Raw genomic sequence first — 23,693 nt, 5'->3', positions numbered from 1 at the left:
GATATTAACACATTTGATTCAAGATGTATTTTCTCAAATCACACATAAATGTGGAGCAGCTAAACATGTTAAATGTTCAATATAAATGAAGTTAAAGATATAGTGACAAAACTAAGGAGTAAAAGAAAAGAAACAATTGGCCAAAAACTGTGGGTTTATGAAGTTTGAATGTGCCATATGTATACAGTACCCCCCCCCTCCCCCCCTAATAATTATAATCATACACTGTACATAAATATGAAGCAGCTAAAACATGAGAATGTTCATTATAAATATTTATTCTAACAGGTTGTAAACATGTCTAAAAAGGACAGGGAGTGTTTCTCTGCAGTTTACTGTAGATTATAGTAGTTAATGTACAACATTTAATAGACACTAAAACCACCTGACCTCTATGTGTCTGTCATTGTGTTGTGTTGACCTGATATGATCCTGAATGATGTTGTTAGACTTTGATACTGAACAACATGTTTAAACAACTCATAAAATCATAAAGTGTAACCTTTAGCTGTACAATTTAAAAAACCTTCAGTTAACCACTTAAACCCTATATACTTCTAGAACCAGGGACCCAGAGGGGTCTGTCCTTGACCCCCTCATTTTCCCCCTCCACACCATATCTGTAGGAGTAGTGAAAACTGTGTTTTGAAGAAAAACAACAATTTTGGAACATTTAGTTCTGTAGAAATCTGTGTGCGACAGTACGTCTGAAATCAAATATGACTAATGACTGTACATGTTGTGTATTCTACAGTATTTGAAATATAACTGGATCCATATTTCGATGTCTACCAACTACTGTAACTAGTTGACCATAAATATAATGTTTCACCTTGCTTATCATCCTGTCAGGGTTCATCAGCAGAGACCACAGTCTCCTGTACCCAGCTGTGTCTCCATGAAGAGTGACCACTCCAAGGATGGACAGATTAACTTCAAAGATGGACACCACTCTGCTGATCAGAGGTCTGACTATTCATGTTTTTTTTTCACTCAAAACATGTCATCTAATAACCAGAGCAGCACCCGGGTGTGTGTGTGTGTGTGTGTGTGTGTGTGTGTGTGTGTGTGTGTGTGTGTGTGTGTGTGTGTGTGTGTGTGTGTGTGTGTGTGTGTGTGTGTGTGTGTGTGTGTATGTGTGTATATGTATATGTATATGTATATGTATATGTATATGTATATGTATATGTATATGTGTATGTGTATGTGTGTGTGTGTGTGTGTGTGTGTGTGTGTGTGTGTGCATGCGCGTTTGCACATGGAGTTAAACGATCACAGATAGAGGCAAGAGCCTGACCATTCAGGGATTTAAAAACAAAAAGTAAACTATTAAAAATCATTTCTACAACTCACAGGTAACCAGTGAAGGGATGGTTTAATTCTGTTAGTGTGTGTGTCAAAAGCCTGGCAGCAGCGTTTTGGATCAGTTTTAGTCTTTGCATATTTAACTTGCTGATGATACCCGAATGAAGTGCATGACAATAGTCAAGTCTGGAGGAGATACAAGCATGGATAGCTTTTCTAGCTTTTCCAGGTCTGCAGGGCGAATGGCCTGATCTTGGCTAGCTGTCTAAATTGGGCAAAGCAGGATTAAAATAGAATGGGTGAACTGCTGTATAAAGCATATGTCTATAGTGTGTTGTATAAGGAGTTCACTGCTAACATTATGTCCAGAACATAGAACCCGGGGAACATATAGGGATGACCCCCCCCAGAATAGGGATGCTATGCTATGTGGTTAAATTGGATAGCAGAACAGCTCAGTTGTTTGTCCTCCTGACTCCATGAATTTTGTTCTTAATTATTTGACCAACAGCTTGTGGAAGGGGCATGAATATGGCTGGTTTTGTTGTTTGTTTTCCACTTCAGGTTAAAAACTACAGCAGGGAAAAACATGGCAGGCTGCATAACACTGACCTTATAGCACAGTGATGTAAGCACACAGCTGCAGCTAATCAAATTAATAATGGGTGTGTATCATGCTTGCACATTGGCATGCCCTTGACTCTCTGGACACACCCATGAAAATCTAACATACTTATTATTAATTAGTTTGGTGCAGCTGTGTTGCTTACTAGTCTGCCACGTTTTTAATCTAGAGTAGTTTTTAACCTTAACTGGGATTCAGGTCCCTTTATATTGAGTATTTATATTTATTGATATTTAGTTTATCCATCTATACATTGCCTGTGTTTGCCAGTTTGTTTTGTTTTTGAAACTTATCAAAACAATAAAACCCCTATTTCTACAACATGGCATGGCAGTGAAAGGAACAGCTCCTTCTTACCTCCAGGCTATGGTCGATGCTTACACCCCTGCCCGACCACTTCGGTCGGCCACCTCGTTGCGACTGATTGCCTCGTCGCTCAAGGGTCTTCTGGCCGATCTACACGGTCACGACTTTTTTCTGTTCTGGCTCCACAGTGGTGGAATGAACTCCACACTGATGTCAGGACAGCAGAGTCACTGCCCATCTTTCGCCGCAGGCTCAAAACCCACCTCTTCAGGAAACACTCTACCCTTCCTCTTCGCCTTGCCTACTTGTTGTTAACTAGTTATACAAACTCTTGTTTTATGGTTTTATTGGATCTGGTTTATTCAATACACTTATTTGTTTTAGCTCTTGCTCATTTGATTTTCCTATTTTGTCTCATCTGTTTATGAAAGTAGGTAGCTGATATATTGCACTTTACTCGCCTTGCCTACTTGTTGTTAACTAGTTGTACGAACTCTTGTTTTATGGTTTTATTGGATCTGGTTTATTCAATACACTTATTTGTTTTAGCTCTTGCTCATTTGATTTTCCCATTTTGTCTCATCTGTTTATGAAAGTAGGTAGCTGATATATTGCACTTTTACTTTAGCGCTAGGTATACTCTTGGTTGCTTGTTTTAGAAGAGAATGCACTTAATGCTTCTGGTGATTAGTAGTTTCGTTCCCTACCTATGTTGAATGCACTTATTGTAAGTCGCTTTGGATAAAAGCGTCTGCTAAATTACTGTAATGTAATGTAATGTAATGGCCGTAGGCTATAAGCAGTGTAGAACAGGGTTTGTCTGGTGCTACGTCCTCCTGGTGGGGGCTCCTCACTGGCAGGCGAGCCAGTAGGATACAACAGCAATGCAACGCAGAAATGTGTGGAGAATGTATTGACATTATGCCAAAATTGGGTGGGGTATAAAAAAAGGAACCCCCCCCCCAAAACATATTTTTAAATAAAAATAAAACAATGGGTTAAGAAACTGAGAATGTATGTGTAGAGCAGAGGAGGGCAAACTTTGATGATGGAGAGGGCCACTAAATGTCCACCCTCACTCAGTCCAAGGAATATATTGTGTATCTGCACTCTCACAAGTAGTACACTGTAAACCCCATTACTCAAAATGTCAAATGTATTTATTTATTTCAAATTCCAAATGCATTTAGTAAACTTGCAAACTTGGAATTGAAACAGCTGAATTCAATAATATATCAGTATTTGGATATTGACCCGTGGGCAGCATTATGTTAAGGTGGGGTCTGCATGTGGCCCCCGGGCCGCCAGTTGCCCATGTATGGTTTTAGAAAATATGTTCCACATTGAAAAAAACTAACATTTAAGAGACACTAAAACCACCTGACCTCTAATGTCTGCGTCATTGTGTTGACCTGATATGATCCTGAATGATGTTGTTAGACTTTGATACTGAACAACATGTTTAAGCAGCTCAATATAATCATAAAGTTTAACATTTAGCTAGCTGTACAATTTTATGAAGCACTTTAATCTTACTATGAGACATTATCTGAAAACAAGTTACCTACCTCATCAGTTTAGCGTTCTCAAATTTCTGCCCGAACCTGACCCTAAAATATTCAATAATAATAATAAATATAGCTGCAAGCAGCGATAATACGGGGCCAGTGAATAGAGAGAGAGAGAGAGAGAGAGAGAGAGAGAGAGAGAGAGAGAGAGAGAGAGAGAGAGAGAGAGAGAGAGACGGATTAGATTGAAGAGAGAGAGAGACGGAATAGATTGAAGAGAGAGAGAGAGAGAGACGGAATAGATTGAAGAGAGAGAGAGAGAGAGACGGAATAGATTGAAGAGAAAGAGAGAGAGAGAGAAACGGAATAGATTGAAGAGAAAGAGAGAGAGAGAGAGAGCGACATGGACACGGAATAGATTGAAGAGAGAGAGAGACATGGAAACGGAATAGATTGAAGAGAGAGAGAGAGAGAAAGAGACATGGAAACGGAATAGATTGAAGAGAGAGAGAGAGAGAGAGAGAGAGAGAGAGAGAGAGAGAGACAGACAGACATGGAAATGGAATAGATTGAAGAGAGAGAGAGAGAGAGAGAGAGAGAGAGAGAGAGAGAGAGAGAGAGAGAGAGAGAGAGAGAAAGAGACATGGAAACGGAATAGATTGAAGAGAGAGAGAGAGAGAGAGAGAGAGAGAGAGAGAGAGAGAGATGGAAACGGAATAGATTGAAGAGAGAGAGAGACATGGAAACGGAATAGATTGAAGAGAGATGGAAGCGGAATTGACATCTCAACCTATTGCCATTAACAGGAATCGAACCCTGAACCTTCGGATTGACAAGCTGCAACACTACCTATAGTGCTATAGCTTTGTACAGGCTGAGGTTGTCTGTTGAAGATAAAAGTGAACCAGTGAAAGCAGCCGATCTACAAGCTCAGAAACACGTTGCTATCTGAAAAGTTTTGAGATTGTAGATCGGCTATTTTCAGAATGAACTATGTCATACATTGAAAAGACATACTCTCAAATAAGCATTTCAGGTTATCTTTAACAATTGCACTTGCATTAATTGACACAATCATGTTGTGTGCAATGCAACTTAAATGAAGTCTGCATCAAGTGGGGCTTGAACTGGCAACCTTGAGGTTCTAAGGCACACACTTAAGCGAGAAGCCATTGGACCAACAGACCTGACCTGGTGAATGAGAGAGAGAGAGAGAGAGAGAGAGAGCGAGAGAGAGAGAGAGAGAGAGAAGAGGAGAGAGAGAGAGAGAGAGAGAGAGAGAGAGAGAGAGAGACATGGAAACGGAATAGATTGAAGAGAGAGAGAGACATGGAAACGGAATAGATTGAAGAGAGAGAGAGACATGGAAACGGAATAGATTGAAGGGAGAGAGGGAGAGAGCGAGAGAGACATGGAAACGGAATAGATTGAAGAGAGAGAGAGAGACTTGGAAACATAATAGATTGAAGAGAGATGGAAGCGGAATTGACATCTCAACCTATTGCCATTAACAGGAATCGAACCCTGAACCTTCGGATTGACAAGCTGCAACACTACCTATAGTGCTATAGCTTTGTACAGGCTGAGGTTGTCTGTTGAAGATAAAAGTGAACCAGTGAAAGCAGCCGATCTACAAGCTCAGAAACACGTTGCTATCTGAAAAGTTTTGAGATTGTAGATCGGCTATTTTCAGAATGAACTATGTCATACATTGAAAAGACATACTCTCAAATAAGCATTTCAGGTTATCTTTAACAATTGCACTTGCATTAATTGACACAATCATGTTGTGTGCAATGCAACTTAAATGAAGTCTGCATCAAGTGGGGCTTGAACTGGCAACCTTGAGGTTCTAAGGCACACACTTAAGCGAGAAGCCATTGGACCAACAGACCTGACCTGGTGAATGAGAGAGAGAGAGAGAGAGAGAGAGAGAGAGAGAGAGAGAGAGAGAGAGAGAGAGAGAGAGAGAGAGAGAGAGAGAGAGAGAGAGAGAGAGAGAGAGAGAGAGAGACATGGAAACGGAATAGATTGAAGAGAGAGAGAGACATGGAAACGGAATAGATTGAAGAGAGAGAGAGACATGGAAACGGAATAGATTGAAGGGAGAGAGGGAGAGAGCGAGAGAGACATGGAAACGGAATAGATTGAAGAGAGAGAGAGAGACTTGGAAACATAATAGATTGAAGAGAGATGGAAGTGGAATTGACATCTCAACCTATTGCCATTAACAGGAATCGAACCCTGAACCTTCGGATTGACAAGCTGCAACACTACCTATAGTGCTATAGCTTTGTACAGGCTGAGGTTGTCTGTTGAAGATAAAAGTGAACCAGTGAAAGCAGCCGATCTACAAGCTCAGAAACACGTTGCTATCTGAAAAGTTTTGAGATTGTAGATCGGCTATTTTCAGAATGAACTATGTCATACATTGAAAAGACATACTCTCAAATAAGCATTTCAGGTTATCTTTAACAATTGCACTTGCATTAATTGACACAATCATGTTGTGTGCAATGCAACTTAAATGAAGTCTGCATCAAGTGGGGCTTGAACTGGCAACCTTGAGGTTCTAAGGCACACACTTAAGTGAGAAGCCATTGGACCAACAGACCTGACCTGGTGAATGAGAGAGAGAGAGAGAGAGAGAGAGAGAGAGAGAGAGAGAGAGAGAGAGAGAGAGAGAGAGAGAGAGAGAGAGAGAGAGAGAGAGAGACATGGAAACGGAATAGATTGAAGAGAGAGAGAGACATGGAAACGGAATAGATTGAAGAGAGAGAGAGACATGGAAACGGAATAGATTGAAGGGAGAGAGGGAGAGAGGGAGAGAGACATGGAAACGGAATAGATTGAAGAGAGAGAGAGAGACTTGGAAACATAATAGATTGAAGAGAGATGGAAGCGGAATTGACATCTCAACCTATTGCCATTAACAGGAATCGAACCCTGAACCTTCGGATTGACAAGCTGCAACACTACCTATAGTGCTATAGCTTTGTACAGGCTGAGGTTGTCTGTTGAAGATAAAAGTGAACCAGTGAAAGCAGCCGATCTACAAGCTCAGAAACACGTTGCTATCTGAAAAGTTTTGAGATTGTAGATCGGCTATTTTCAGAATGAACTATGTCATACATTGAAAAGACATACTCTCAAATAAGCATTTCAAATTGCCATTGACAGGAATCAAACTCTCAACCTTCGGACTCACAGAATGAGACACTACAAGTAGTGCTATAGCTTCATCCAGGCTGAAGTTGTCTGTTGAAGATCATACACTTTTGCCTTCTGTCATGAACCAAGCCCCTGTTTCACTAACACTAAGATCACTCGTTCACAAACCATTTACCAATAGAGAAATTGTATGTCTCCTCGAAACCGAAACCAGTGAAAGCAGCCGATCTACAAGCTCACAAAACGTTGCTATCTGAAAAGTTGTGAGGTTGTAGATCGGATATTTTCACAATGAAGTACGTCATACATTGAAAAAACATACTCTCAAATAAGCATTTCATGTTATCTTTACCGTTTGCATATGTATTCATTGATACAGTCATGTTTTTTGCAATTCAACTTAAATGAGTCTGCATCAAGTGAGGCTTGAACCGGCAACCTTGCGGTCGTGAGGCACTCGCTTAAGGGAGAAGCCATTGGACCAACAGACAAGAACCTGTGAAAAAGGAGATCACACAGATGATACAGTTTCACGCAAATAGCTGAAAAATCCTGGGTTTAAGTGTTTTTCAAACTGCTCAAAATTGCAGACAATCTAAGGGCGGAGCTTACTGGTTAACGTGATACATGTGTTCCTCATGAGTCAAGGCACATGTGTAAGTAGGTTTAATGGCTGTCGGCCAAACGAGGCATGACTTTTGCCTGTTTAAAGTTTGCATTTAAAAAAAATCGCTATAGCGCCCCCCTTTGACCAATTGGAGTAAGATTGGTTTCAGTGATATTTGGAATGACCCTCAACATTACCGCAAAGTTTCAAAGAAATGTGAGTCTACATGTATGTGTTAGGGGCAGATGAATAATTGTCATAAGACTGCAATATTCATTGGCTCATTAAAGCTTCATTTTTTCACTTATGGAAAATCTTTGCTGCTTGTTTGTCGGCATAGGTCCAAAGTTCATGTGTAAAACGTTTCGTGCAGATTACTAAAAAATCCCAGGAGGAGATAGGTTTTAACTGTTTTTCATATAATTCAAAATGGTGGGAGATCTAAAGGTCAGAGGTCAAAAGTCAGAGTGTGAAAGTTGTTCATCATGAGTAGACGCATGTGTGTATTGAAGTTTCATGGCTGTAGGTCAAACAGGGCATGAGTTGTACCTGTTCAAAGTTGGCATTTTGCTATAGCGCCACCTTTTGACGAAAGATTGTGAGAATTATTTCTGGATAGTTTTTCATGACCATCTACCATATGGCCAAGTTTCGTAAAAAGCGTATGCACGGTTCAGCCAGAACTGCGAAAAGTGGCAGAAGAAAAAAGAGGGCAACATTAAAACAGGTCCAGAACTGAGCTCTGGCCCCGTAATGACCCACCTACCAGAGCCAGATAGACAGAGTGAGAGAAACAGACAGCTCAACCTATTGCCATTGACAGGAATCAAACTCTCAACCTTCAGACTCACAGGCTGAGACACTACCTGTAGTGCTATAGCTTCATCCAGGCTGAAGTTGTCTGTTGAAGATCATAAACTTTTGCCTTCTGTCATGAACCAAGCCCCTGTTTCACTAACACTAAGATCACTCGTTCACAAAACATTTACCAATAGAGAAATTGTATGTCTCCTCGAAACCGAAACCAGTGAAAGCAGCCGATCTACAAGCTCACAAAACGTTGCTATCTGAAAAGTTGTGAGATTGTAGATCGGCTATTTTTACAATGAAGTACGTCATACATTGAAAAAACATACTCTCATAAGCATTTCATGTTATCTTTACCGTTTGCACATGTATTCATTGATACAGTCATGTTTTTTGCAATTTAACTTAAATGAATCTGCATCATGTGAGGCTTGAACTGGCAACCTTCAGGTTGTGAGGCACGCGTTTAAGGGAGAAGCCATTGGACCAACAGACAAAAACCTGTGAAAAAGGAGATCGCTCAGATGATACAGTTTCACGCAAATAGCTGGAAAATCCTGGGTTTAAGTGTTTTTCAAACTGCTCAAAATTGCGGACAATCTAAGGGCGGAGCTTACTGGTCAACGTGATACATGTGTTCCTCATGAGTCAAGGCACATGTGTAAGCAGGTTTAATGGCTGTCGGCCAAACGAGACATGACTTTTGCCTGTTTAAAGTTTGCATTTTCAAAAAATCGCTATAGCGCCCCCCTTTGACCAATTGGAGTAAGATTGGTTTCAGTGATATTTGAAATGACCCTCAACATTACCGCAAAGTTTCAAAGAAATGTGAGTCTGCATGTATGTGTTAGGGGCAGATGAATAATTGTCATAAAACTGCAATATTCATTGGCTCATTAAAGCTTCATTTTTTCACTTATGGAAAATCTTTTGCATCAGTTTTTCGGCATAGGTTCAAAGTTCATGTGTAAAACGTTTCGTGCAGATTACTAAAAAATCCCAGGAGGAGATAGGTTTTAACTGTTTTTCATATTATTCAAAATGGTGGGAGATCTAAAGGTCAGAGGTCAAAAGTCAGAGTGTGAAAGTTGTTGATCATGAGTAGACGCATATGTATATTGAAGTTTCATGGCTGTAGGTCAAACAGGGCATGAGTTGTACCTGTTCAAAGTTGGCATTTTCAATTGAGTGCTATAGCGCCACCTTTTGACGAAAGATTGTGAGAATTATTTCTTGATAGTTTTTCATGACCATCTACCATATGGCCGAGTTTCGTAAAAAGCGTATGCACTAAGGGGGAGAAGAAAAAAGAGGGGAACATTAAAACAGGTCCAGAGCTGAGAGCTCTGGCCCCGTAATAATAACAATATATATATTCCTAATTCTGTTCTGTCTTTGTGTGTATTTATTAATTATGAACAGCAGTGCTGTCCATGTGGTGCTGAGCTGAGTTACTGCCGATGATTGGGGTTTTAATGGAGAGGCTTCTATGTGCACGCAGCAGAGAAAAGTTGCTTCTGCCGCTAAGCCGGCTTGCTGCCTGATTTATTCTTAATTTCAAGCTGGTATTGTGCACTGAATAGCCATTTGATCTATAAGCTCACTGAAGCTCACAATGCATCGCTATCTAATGCGTTGTGAAGTTGAAGATCGGTTACTTATTTGAGTCATAAATCAGACAGACGACAGACGCAGAGGCAGACAAAAGCTTGATTTGTACTTTGTCACTTGGCGGTGCTGTGCACTGAACATACAGTAGCAGATATGCAAGCCCAGAATACAACATGGATGCCATGCGTTGTGGGTTTGTAGATCTGCTGCTGTGTTTGGTGCGTGACCATTGTACTGTCGAAGTATACATTACAGGCAGCAGCAGCAAGTGAGAAGTGAGACAGGGGGAGAGGCAGAGATTGCAAAGTAAGATGTGAAGACATGGATTTAACTTCATTTTGTGTGCAACTTTGCATGTTTTGTAGCCTATTGACATGTGAGGGCTACAAGTCATGTGAAGTTGCCATTTAATAATTCACTCACATAATTTGAGCCACTAGCTAGTGCCTACTGGCGATCTTCTTATTTTTATCATTTTCTTTTCAGGCAATCACAGGGCCTAAACTGATGGTAATTGTTTCGGGCCGGGCCTTAATTTTCAGGCCCGTTACGTTGAGAACTTTACTGTTAGCTGTTTAAAATATGTATTAAATAAATACATTTTTTCATGATTTTGTGAAAATAGCTGATACATATAGGGATAAAGTGGTTAACTGACTGATTCCGTATTAAGGTTTTGCTTTTGCCGGGGACCCCCTGGAACCTTCTTGAGGGCCCCTGGGGGTCCCCGGACCCCACCTTGAGACACACTGATCTATAGGAACACAGTTGGCCGAGTTCAGAGGAGAGAAGCCAGGCAGGGAGGATGAACTTTGTTGCTTACTGCACTAGTGACTCCTACTGGCTGGAGAGGCACTAGAGCCAGTAGGATACAACAGCAGTGGCAACACAGAAATGTGTGAGGAAGTTAACTGATAGAGTATGTTCCACTTTGATAAGGTTAAGATAACATTAACCCCAAAAAATCATACACTGTTCATCAGGGATTAACCCCCGCACGGGCCCCTGGGCCGCCAATTTTTTAGCCCCCTTATTATTGTACTTTTACTCCACTACAATTATTTGAAAATGTTAGTTACTAGTTACTTTGTAGTTATAAATTATAATATTATAAGACATACATTAACCATTTTAGCCCTATTTTATACATAGGCTATTTGAAAATAGCCGAACTACAAGCTCACAACGCGTCGCATCGCAACGCGTTGTGAGCTTGTAGATCTGCTCTGATCTTTCAAGCATTTCAGTACTTTTACTTTTGGTACTTTAAGTACATTTTGATACCAATACTTTTTTACTTTTACTCAAGTACATTTTGAATTTGGGACTTTTACTTGTAACAGAGTAGGCTACTTCTACGTTGCAGTATTGATACTTTTACTTAAGTACAACATTTGAGTACTTTTTCCACCACTGCCTGATATCACCTGATGTTGTTAGACTTTGATACTGATCAACATCAAACAGCTCAATATAATCATAACGTTTATCTAGCTGTGCAATTTAATGAAGGACTTTATTCACAGCAGTACATGTGAAAACAAAGTTACCTTCATCATCAGACACAACATAGTATATGTAACCCCTGTGCTGACTGACATTATGTCCCCGAAGAGAGTGGTTCTCATAGTGGTTCTCAAGGTGGGGTCCGGGGACCCCCAGGGGTCCTTAGATACATTAGTTAATATGGCATCAACATAATTTTAACCACTTTAACCATATACTGCACATCGGCCGATCAGCAAGCTCGCAAGTTGCAACGCGTTGTGAGCTTGTAGATCTGTTATTTTCAAAAGATCCTGAAAAAGTTTGAAAAATATTTTTTAACATTTTTCAAACCGTTAGTGACAAGCTGAGACTGTGCCATCAATAAGGTCCTGTTGGAGGATCTCAGACAGCAGCCAGGCTCATAGGGAGTTAAGTTAACCCATTCAATCCGGGGACGCATCTGTGTCATTTTACAATTATTTGGCTATTCAAAAATAGCAGATATACAAGCTCATAGCGCGGCACCGAGTGCTGCGTTATGAGCTTGTAGATCTGCTTTCGTGAAAATGTGTGCAAATCTTTGAATATATATATTTTTTAAGCAAACATTTGTAACTCAAACCTTTGCATCTGGGGGTCTCTGGAAGAAATACTTTTACAAATGTTTGCTTTAAAAAATATATATTAAAGATTTGCACATTATTTTCACGATTTAAAAAAAATAGCAGATCTACAAGCTCATAGCTATGAAAGCCAGGCAGGGAGGATGATCTTTGTTGCTTACTGCACTAGTGACACCCACTGGCTGGAGAGGCACTTGAGCCAGTAGGATACAATAAAAAGCAGGGGCAACACAGACATGTGTGGGGAAGTTAACTGATATAGTGACACAACTAAGGCGTAAAAAATAAATGTAATAATTGGCCAAAAAGTAATTTTGAATGTGCCATATGTGTAGAGTATATTCCACTTTGATAAGGTTAAGATAAAATTAACCCAAAAAAAATCATACACTGTACTTACATATAAAGCAGCTAAAACATGTTAAATGTTCAATATACATTGTTTTTATTTTAACAGTTTCTAAATTGTGAGTGTTTCTCTGCAGTTTATTGTAGATTATAAAACTAGTTATGTACCATATTTAATAGACGCTAAAACCACCTGACCTCTAATGTCTCTGTCATTGTGTTGTGTTGGCCTGATATCATCCTGATGTTGTTAGACTTTGATACTGATCAACATCAAACAGCTCAATATAATCATAAAGTTTATCTAGCTGTGCAATTTAATGAAGCACTTTATTCACAGTAGTACATGTGAACACAAAGTTACCTACATCATCAGACACAACATAGTATATGTAACCCCTGTGCTGACTGACATTATGTCCCCGAAGAGAGTGGTTCTCATAGTGGTTCTCAAAGTGGGGTCCGGGGACCCCCAGGGGTCCTTAGATACGTTAGTTAATATGGCATCAACATCATTTCAACCACTTTAACCATATACTGCACATCGGCCGATCAGCAAGCTCGCAAAGTTACAATGCATCGCATAACGACACGTTGTGAGCTTGTAGATCTGTTATTTTCAAAAGATCCTGAAAATGTTTGAAGAAGGTTATTAACATTTTTCAAACCCTTAGTGACAAGCTGAGACTGTGGAACCATCATTAAGGCCCTGCTGGAGGATCTCAGGCAGCAGCCAGGCTCATAGGGAGTTAACCCATTCAATCCGGGGACGCATCTGTGTCATTTTACATTTCTTTGGCTATTAAAAAATAACAGATCTAGAAAGCTTGTAGATTTGTAGATTATTTTTTTTTGAAAATGTGTGCAAATCTTTGAATATATAATTTGTATATAAACATATAAACATTTGTAACTCAAATCTTTGCATCTGGGGGTCCCTGGAACAACATATTTTACAAATTTTCGCTTAACAATAGCACATCTACAAAGCTTAAATTAGTTTTGACACCTTTGACATGACATTTTTGATCAACACAGTTTAAATGATTAGACTTCCGTTCAGGGCTTGTGTTTTATGTTCAAGTGTATAAATGTGTGACTTTTTAAAACTTTTTTTGATCTGCTCCCTTTTTGTTATCTCTTGCAAAGTGCATGACAATAGTCAAGTCTGGAGGAGACCTATAAACTGCCTTTGATTTCAGGTTTGTTTTTTAAAACTAGTCAAAACAATAAAACCCCTATTTTTATGACATAGACGTAGGCCAAGCAGTCTAGAACAGGGTTTTTCTGGCGCTACGTCCTCCTGGTGGGGGCTCCTCACTGGCAGGTGAGCCAGTAGGATACAACAGCAGTGGCAACACAGAAATGTGTGGGGAACGTATTGATATGATGACAAAATTGGGTGGGGTAAAACAAATATATATATATATATATATATATATATATATATATATATATATATATATATATGTATGTATATAATTGGCAAAAAAAATTAATGTATGTGTAGAGCAGAGAGGGCCACTAAATGTCCACCCTCACTCCAGGGACCATATCTGCACTCACCAGTAGTACACTGTAAACCCCATCACTCAAATTGCCCAGAATAGTCAGAATGTAGGGATATTAGCGAATATTATTCAGTGTAAGATTTAATTTTTATGTTTTCCTTTTTTCAAATTTAATTTAGTAATACTTATATTAAATGTATGAACAAATACATTGGACCTAAAAAAAAATAACTTACATGTTTGGAATTGAAACAGCTGAAATAATATATCAGTATTGACCCGTAGGCATCATTAAGTTAACCCATTAAGACCGGGAAAGTATCTGTGTCATTTTAGATTTGAGCAAAAAAACTACATTATTTTATACTTTGGCTATTCAAAAATAGCAGATATACAAGCTCATAGTGCGTCACTTTGTGCCGCGCTACAAGCTTGTAGATCTGCTATCTTTGAAAAATCATGAACAATCATGCACATCTTTGAATATATACATTTTTTTTAAAGCGAGCATTTTTTAATCAAATCTTTGGTTCTGGAGTTCTCTGGAACAAAATATTTTGAGATGGGGGTCCGCAGCCAAATAGGCCTACACATATTTTTGACTTTAAAGGATTTGAGCACAACTGATATAGCAATATTTCTTCTCAGACAAACTGTCAGGATTTAGAAGACATTTGTGGAATCGGCCTCATCAGGGGCGTGCTGGGACCAAAATTCATTTTTTTTTTCAATTTTTTTTTTTTTTAATACTATTTTCTTTTGGGTGGCCCACCGGCCGTTTGGCGGCCCGTAAATGTCTTAATGGGTTAATAGGCTTTACCCTATAAGAGGCATCTCTTGGCAGAGTTGTTCTTAAACCTTTTCTAGAGCTTGTAGATCGGTCGATATACAGTATATGGTTTGATGCCATATTAACTGATATACAATAGCTAAGGACCCCCTTGAAGCCACCTAAAGACCCCTGGGGGTTCCCGGACCCCACTTTGAGAACCACTGTCTTAGGGGCACATGATTTAAGTCAGCACAGGGGTTACATATACTATGTTGTGTCTGATGATGTAGGTAACTTTGTTTTCAGATGAACTACTGTATGCATCTTTGTATGAATAAAGTGCTTCATTAAATTTCACAGCTAGATGTTAAACTCTATGATTATATGAGCTGTTTAAACATGTTCAGTATCAAAGTCTAACAACATCAGAATGATATCAGGTCAACACAACACAATGACAGAGAGACATTAGAGGTCAGGTGGTTTTAGTGTCTATTAAACATGAATTATTATTACAATCTACAGTAAACTGCAGAGAAACACTCCCTGTCCTCTTTAGACATGTTTACAACCCGAATAAATACACATCGTTTGTTATCTCATCCTAATCTTTTTCAATGTGGAATATATTGTCTAAAACCATAGATGGGCTACATGCAGACCTTAAAACTTGCGTGACTAAGCGGCCAATCTGACCGATTTTGAGAAACCCGGAGACCGTCATTGTTCTATAGTTAATGGATCATTTGCATTTCACTTTCAGCCTGGCCAAGCGACTTCTCTCCTTTAGAACTAATACTAATAATGAAATAAAAATGACAACTGTGTTGTCCCCATAAATCTAACCTCTACATGTTGTATTTCATCTGAGCAATGTGCGCTGCTTCCCAGCCTCGCTCTCTCACGGTGTTGCCATGTCTGCTTATTATAAGCGACTTTGGGCTTGTTTTTCTATGACGTCTTTCTATGAAGACACGTTGTGAGCTTGTAGATTGGCTATTTTTAAGTTGGATGCAGCTCATTTTCTCATCTTTCACCAAAAAAATTTTTTTTCCCAGATTTACAAGCTCACAACACAACGTTTGCTTGTAGATCTAAAGCCAAATGTTTGCCTATTATCACATGCCCAGAATAGGGATGTTATGTGCTTAAGTTGGGTATCAGAACAGTATACAGTTGTTTGTCCTAATCTTATGAATTATGTTCGTAGTTATTTGACCTCAGCTGCATTAGAACTTGTTTTAAGTTGAACATTTTGTTAATCGTTTTTTAGTTTATACACCTACCTTTTTTTTTTACTTATCAAAACAATAAAAACCCTATTTTTATGACATAGCCGTAGGCCAAGCAGTCTAGAACAGCGTTTGTTTTGCCAAAATTGGGTGGGGTAAAACAAATATATATAATTGGCAAAAAAAAATAATGTATGTGTAGAGCAGAGGAGGACAAACTTTGATGAAATGTCCACCCTCACTCCAGGGACCACATTGTGTATCTGAACTCTCACCATTAGTACACTGTAAACCTTGTCACTCAAATTGTCCATAATAGTCACAAGGTAGGGATATTAGCGAATATTATTCAGTGCAAGATTGTATTTTTATGTATTACTTTTTTTAAATTTCAAATGCATTTAGTAATACTTAGTAACACATTAATTAACAAACACAAATACATTGGACATAAAACATGCTATGAAATGTAATGCAATGAACTATAGTAATCAAAGTGGGTCATGTAAACTTGCAAACTTGGAATTGAAACAGCTGATTTCAATAATATATCAGTATTTGGATATTGACCAGTGGGCAGCATTATGTTAAGCATGTCTGCATGTGGCCCCCGGGCCGCCAGTTGTCCATGTGGTTTTAGAAAATATTATATTCCACATTGAAAAAAACAAAACATTTAAGAGACACTAAAACCACCTGACCTCTAATGTCTGTGTCATTGTGTTTTGCTGACCTGATATGATCCTGAATGATTTTGTTAGACTTTGATACTGAACAACATGTTTAAACAGGTAATTTAGTCTTAACGTCTATCTTAACGTTTAACATGTATCTAGCTGTACAATTTTATGAAGCACTTTAATCTTACTATGAGACATTGTCTGAAAACAAAGTTACCTACATCATCAGTTTAGCGTTCTCAAATTTCTGCCCGAACCCGACCCTAAAAAATATAATAATAATATTCATAATTTTGTTCTGTCTTTGTGTGTATTTATAAATTATGAACAAGAGTGGTGTCCATGTGGTGCTGAGCTGAGTTACTGCCGATGACTGTTTTTTTTTTTGAAGAGGCTACTACTTGCAGGCAGCAGAGAAAAGTTGCTTCTGCCGCTACGCTGGCTTGTTGCCTGATTTATTCTTAATCGCAAGCTGGTATTGTGCACTGATAATAGCCATTTGATCTACAAGCTCACTGAAGTTCACAATGCATCACAATCTAATGCGTTGTGAACTTGAAGATTGGTTACTTATTTGAGTCATAAATCAGACAGACGACAGACGCTGAGGCAGACAAAAGCTTGATTTGTACTTTGTCACTTGGCGGTGCTGTGCACTGAACATAGCAGATATGCAAGCCCAGAATGCATGGATGGCATGCGTTGTGGGTTTGTATATCTGCTGCTGTATTTGGTGCACGACCATTGTACTGTCGAGGTATGACAAAAATGTGTTGTGCTAGGGAACCCCAGAAGATTTGTGTTAAAAAACACTTTAAAGATTTTTTTAAAGAAATTCAAAAATAGCAGATATACAAGCTCGCAGTTAAAATGATGCTTTACCGGTGGTGGTTTTAAGAGGTTAAAAGTCTTGTCCTGAAACAAAACCCTCTCCAAAGAGCACCTGTTCTCAGTTTGACATAATTACAGACTCACGCAGCACTTCGACCCACGCAGCACTTCGACCCACGCAGCACTTCTTCAGCTATTATCTGATCATACATTTACAGTATGACTTCTAACAGGTTGTAACATGTCTAACAAGGACAGGGAGTTTATGTGCTGGTGTATCTCTATAGTTTATTGTACATTCTAATAATAGTTAATGTACAACATGTATAGATAGGTTACTAACCAACTGACCTATGACTCTGTCATTGTGTTGTCTTGGCCTGTGTTGTCATCCTGATGTTCTTAGATTGTAATACTGAAAACATGTTTAAACATGTTATATAATCATAAAGTTTAACATCTAACTAACATTTGAAGAAGCACTTCATTCTTACCAGAAGACAGTACATCTGACATCTAAGTCATGAAATAAGAGTATTGATAATTCATTTAACATGGTAGTGTCCTATTTTAAAAACAAGAAGGGGGTTCACAACTCACTTTTCAAATGCTATAATTGTATTCACCGCAGCAACAGAACTTGAAAAAGACAGCAAGGTCAAAACATCTTTGAGCAGCTGTGAATAAAAGTGAAGCATTTTAAAAGTGAGTTGCGAGCCCCCTTCTTGTTTTTCACAACTCTGCTGTTTTGCTCAGCTCCAAAGACGGAGGATATGTGTGTCATTGCTGTCTTTTTACTTTGTCCCATTTTTTAAACATGACTGGTTTGAGGAGTTCAATAATATAAATCGAATGAATGTTGATCCATTAACAATCATGAACACACGCATGTACTTAACCAAGCAATTTTCTAAAAGAACGAAAAAAGAAATAAAAAAAAGAAAAGAAAACACTTGTATGTGTATTCCCACACATACCATGATTTAGGGCATTCACGAATAGTGATTTTTAGCATTAGACTTATTCGACCTATAAGTATTTGAATATTCGATTAATGGATTTGATTATTAAAATATATATGTATTTTTTTAAATGACATTGACGACTCGACTCAAGGAATGCGAGTCGACGTCAGGTTCCTCGCCCGACACATCGACTTTTAACACCAGAGCTCACAGCTGCGTGTCTGCTGTAGAAAAGCAAGTAGAAAATATAGCTGCAAGCAGCGATAAGCGGGGCCAGGGAATAGAGAGAGAGAGAGAGAGAGAGAGAGAGAGAGAGAGAGAGAGAGAGAGAGAGAGAGAGAGAGAGAGAGAGAGAGAGACTAATGAGGAGTGAGTGAGGGCAGGTGTGATTATGGATTGAGAGGGAATGACAGCAGGTGAGGTGGGTAGATCCAATCCATGGGAATAGGCCAGGTAGACTGTTGCTGTTGCTCACTTTCTAAAAGAACATAATTATGAGAGAGAGAGAGAGAGAGAGAGAGAGAGAGAGAGAGAGAGAGAGAGAGAGAGAGAGAGAGAGAGAGAGAGAGAGAGAGAGAGAGAGAGAGAGAGACGGAATAGATTGAAGAGAGAGACGGAATAGATTGAAGAGAGAGACGGAATAGATTGAAGAGAGAGACGGAATAGATTGAAGAGAAAGAGAGAGAGAGAAACGGAATAGATTGAAGAGAAAGAGAGAGAGAGAGAAACGGAATAGATTGAAGAGAGAGAGAGAGAGAGAGAGAGAGAGAGAGAGAGAGAGAGAGAGAGAGAGAGAGAGAGAGAGAGAGAGAGAGAGAGAGAGACGGAATAGATTGAAGAGAGAGGCGGAATAGATTGAAGAGAGAGACGGAATAGATTGAAGAGAAAGAGAGAGAGAGAGAAACGGAATAGATTGAAGAGAAAGAGAGAGAGAGAGAAACGGAATAGATTGAGAGAGAGAGAGAGAGAGAGAGAGAGAGAGAGAGAGAGAGAGAGAGAGAGAGAGAGAGAGAGAGAGAGAGAGAGAGAGAGAGAGAGAGAGAGAAAAGGAATAGATTGAAGAGAACGAGAGAGAGAGAGAGAAACTGAATAGATTGAAGAGAAAGAGAGAGAGAGACTTGGAAAAGGAATAGATTGAAGAGAGAGAGAGACATGGAAACGGAATAGATTGAAGAGAGAGAGAGAGCGAGAGAGACATGGAAACGGAATAGATTGAAGAGAGAGAGAGAGACATGGAAACATAATAGACTGAAGAGAGAGAGAGATGGAAGCAGAACGGATTGAATGGACATCTCAACCTATTGCCATTAACAGGAATTGAACCCTCAACCTTCGGATTGACAGGCTGCAACACTACCTATAGTGCAATAGCTTTGTACAGATTGAGGTTGTCTGTTGAAGATAAAAGTGAACCAGTGAAAGCAGCCGACCTACAAGCTCAGAAATACGTTGCTATCTGAAAAGTTGTGAGAATGTAGATCGGAGAGAGAGAGAGAGAGAGACATGGAAACGGAATAGATTAGGATAATTCCTTTAACAGGTCGGTTCATGAAAGTCCTTGCGGTCTTGTTTCCAATGAGGGCCTGTGAGCAATTAGGGGTTAAGAGTCTTGCTCAGGGACAAATTTCATTTGCTGGCCTGGCCTGGAATCGTACCTGGGGCAACTAGGGCCTCTGGCTCCCTAGGCTGGCTCACTAACCACTCAGCTATGGCCGCCCCTCAAAAGAGAGAGAGAGAGAGAGAGAGAGACATGGAAACGGAATAGATTGAAGAGGGAGACATGGAAACGGAATAGATTGAAGAGAGAGAGAGAGAGAGACATGGAAACAGAATAGATTGAAGAGAGAGAGAGACAGACATGGAAACACAATAGATTGAAGAGAGAGAGAGAGAGAGATGGAAGCAGAATGGATTGAATGGACATCTCAACCTATTGCCATTAACAGGAATCGAACCCTCAACCTTCGGATTGACAGGCTGCAACACTACCTATAGTGCTATAGCTTTGTCCAGGCTAAGGTTGTCTGTTGAAGATAAAAGTGAACCAGTGAAAGCAGTCGATCTACAAGCTCAGAAACACGTTGCTATCTGAAAGGTTTTGAGATTGTAGATCGGCTATTTTCAGAATGAAGTATGTCATACATTGCAAAAACATACCTTCTCAGATAAGCATTTCATGTTATCTTTATCAATTGCATATGTATTCATTAATACAGTCTTGTTGTTTGCAATGTACTTTAAATGAAGTCTCCACCAAGTGAGGCTTGAACCGGCAACCTTGCTGTTGTGAAACATTCACTTAAGCGGGAAGCCATTGGACCAACAGACCTGATCCAGTGAAAACGGAGGTCAAACAGATGATACCATTTCACGCACATAACTGAAAAATCCTGGGTTTAAGTGTTTTTCAACTGCTCAAAATTGCGGACAATCTAAGGGCGGAGAGAGAGACATCGAAAAGGAATAGATTGAAGAGAGAGAGACATGGAAACATAATAGATTGAAGAGAGAGAAAGATGGAAGCAGAATGGATTGATTGGACGTCTCAACCTAGATAGATAGATAGATAGATATATACTTTATTGATCCCGAAGGAAATTTGTTTTGCTCAACGGCTCCAGTGCAATACATTCATACAGAGGCCAATAAAAAAGAAGCATGGTAAACATTTAAAAAACATTACACCAATGGGAATGAATGAATGCATTAATAAAAAACTATCAGTTATAAGCAGTTAAAAGACCTAGGTAAAAGCAGTTAAAAGAGCACAGTTAAAAACAAATAAATATAGATCAGCTGGTCAACCCCCTCCCCCTCCCTCCTCTCTCCCCCAGTGCATCATTATGCAGCCTAATGGCCCTTGGGATAAAAGAGTTCCTGAATCTGTCCGTGCTACACTGCAGTGATCGGAGCCTATTGCTAAAATTGCTCTTCTGTGCATAAAGTGCTGTGTGCAGTGGGTGGCTGGCATCATCAAGAATGGACACTGCCTTGGCCAGGGTCCTCCTCTCTGCCATAGCCACCACTGACTCTAGCTCAGTCCCAGTCCCTATGACCTTGCCGGCCCGCCTAATCAGTCTGTCTGTATCTCTCTGTCTGGCATTACCTCCCCAACACACCACAGCATAGAAGACAATATTGCCATTAACAGGAATCGATCCCTCAACCTTCGGATTGACAGGCTGCAACACTACCTATAGTGCTATAGCTTTGTCTAGGCTGAGGTTGTATGTTGAAAATAAAATTGAACCAGTGAAAGCAGCCGATCTACAAGCTCAGAAACACGTTGCTATCTGAAAAGTTTTGAGATTGTAGATCGGCTATTTTCAGAATGAAGTATGTCATACATTGCAAAAAAAGACCTTCTCAGATAAGCATTTCATGTTATCTTTATCAATTGCATATGTATTCATTAATACAGTCTTGTAGTTTGCAATGCACTTTAAATGAAGTCTCCACCAAGTGAGGCTTGAACCGGGAACCTTGATGTTGTGAAACATTCACTTAAGCGGGAAGCCATTGGACCAACAGACCTGATACAGTGAAAACGGAGGTCAGACAGATGATACCATTTCACGCAAATAACTGAAAAATCCTGGGTTTAAGTGTTTTTCAAACTGCTCAAAATTGCGAACAATCTAAGGGCGGAGAGAGAGACATGGAAACGGAATAGATTGAAGAGAGAGAGACATGGAAACAATAGATTGAAGAGAGAGAAGGATGGAAGCAGAATGGATTGATTGGACGTGTCAACCTATTGCCATTAACAGGAATCTAACCCTCAACCTTCGGATTGACGGGCTGCAACATTACCTATAGAGCGTCGCAGTTCCCGCCCACTTCCTGTTTTTTTTGGTGCCGGAAGAAAAAACTCAATGCATTTTTCCATTGACATTTCCAAAAATATTTATATCTATTAATTTAAGCCTCGAATCAAGCCATCACGAGAGGACATGAATCATGACCATAAAACGTTTTTTTCTGTGATTTTTTTTAATTTTATATTTAATTATATGATATACTATATTTAATAAATACCCTTTGTTTTGCCGTTTTCAACAAAAAAAAAATCACAGAATCAAACGTTTATGGTCATGATTCATGTCATGTCATGATGGCTTGATTCGAGGCTTAAATTAATAGATATAAATATTTTTGGAAATGTCAATGGAAAAATGCATTGAGTTTTTTCTTCCGGCACCAAAAAAAACAGGAAGTGGGCGGGAACTGCGACGCTCTATAGTGCTATAGCTTTGTCCAGGCTGAGGTTGTCTGTTGAAGATAAAAGTGAACCAGTGAAAGCAGCCGATCTACAAACTCAGAAACACGTTGCTATCTGAAAAGTTTTGAGATTGTAGATCGGCTATTTTCAGAATGAAGTATGTCATACATTGCAAAAACATACCCTCTCAAATAAGTATTTCAGGTTATGTTTAACAATTGCACATGTATTAATTGACACAATCATGTTGTGTGCAATGCAACTTTAATGAAGTCCGCATCAAGTGAGGCTTGAACTGGCAACCTTCAGGTTGTGAGGCACACGTTTAAGGGAGAAGCCATTGGACCAACAGACAAGAACCTTTGAAAAAGGAGATCACTCAGATGATACAGTTTCACGCAAATAGCTGAAAAATCCTGGGTTTAAGTGTTTTTCAAACTGCTCAAAATTGCGGACAATCTAAGGGGGGAGCTTACTGGTTAACGTGATACATGTGTTCCTCATGAGTCAAGGCACATGTGTAAGCAGGTTTAATGGCTGTCGGCCAAACGAGGCATGACTTTTGCCTGTTTAAAGTTTGCACTTTCAAAAAATCGCTATAGCGCCCCCCTTTGACCAATTGGAGTAAGATTGGTTTCAGTAATATTTGGAATGACCCTCAACATTAACGCAAAGTTTCAAAGAAATGTGAATCTGCATGTATGTGTTAGGGGCAGATGAATAATTGTCATAAAACTGCAATATTCATTGGCTCATTAAAGCTTCATTTTTTCACTTATGGAAAATCCTCGCTGCTTGTTTGTCGGCAAAGGTCATGTGTAAAACGTTTCGTGCAGATTACTCAAAAATCCCAGGAGGAGATAGGTTTTAACTGTTTTTCATGTAATTCAAAATGGTGGGAGATCTAAAGGTCAGAGGTCAAAAGTCAGAGGGTTAAAGTTGTTCATCATGAGTAGACGCATGTGTGTATTGAAGTTTTATGGCTGTAGGTCAAACAGGGCATGAGTTGTACCTGTTCAAAGTTGGCATTTTCAATTGAGTGCTATAGCGCCACCTTTTGACGAAAGATTGTGAGATTTAT

General features: G+C 39.4%; 1 protein-coding gene across 3 annotated transcripts in view; it reads left to right on the top strand.

The window, feature by feature from the left end:
* LOC308080976 (uncharacterized protein) overlaps positions 1-23,693 on the top strand; it is a 1,029,623-nt gene that overhangs the window by 29,765 nt on the left and 976,165 nt on the right. The gene's annotated exons all lie outside the window — the stretch shown is intronic.

The sequence above is a fragment of the Gymnoscopelus braueri genome (assembly GCF_963280865.1).
Source record: "Gymnoscopelus braueri genome assembly, contig: SUPER_24_unloc_1, whole genome shotgun sequence".
NCBI classification, from domain to species: domain Eukaryota; kingdom Metazoa; phylum Chordata; class Actinopteri; order Myctophiformes; family Myctophidae; genus Gymnoscopelus; species Gymnoscopelus braueri.
This window is presented reverse-complemented; position numbering and strand designations above follow the sequence as displayed.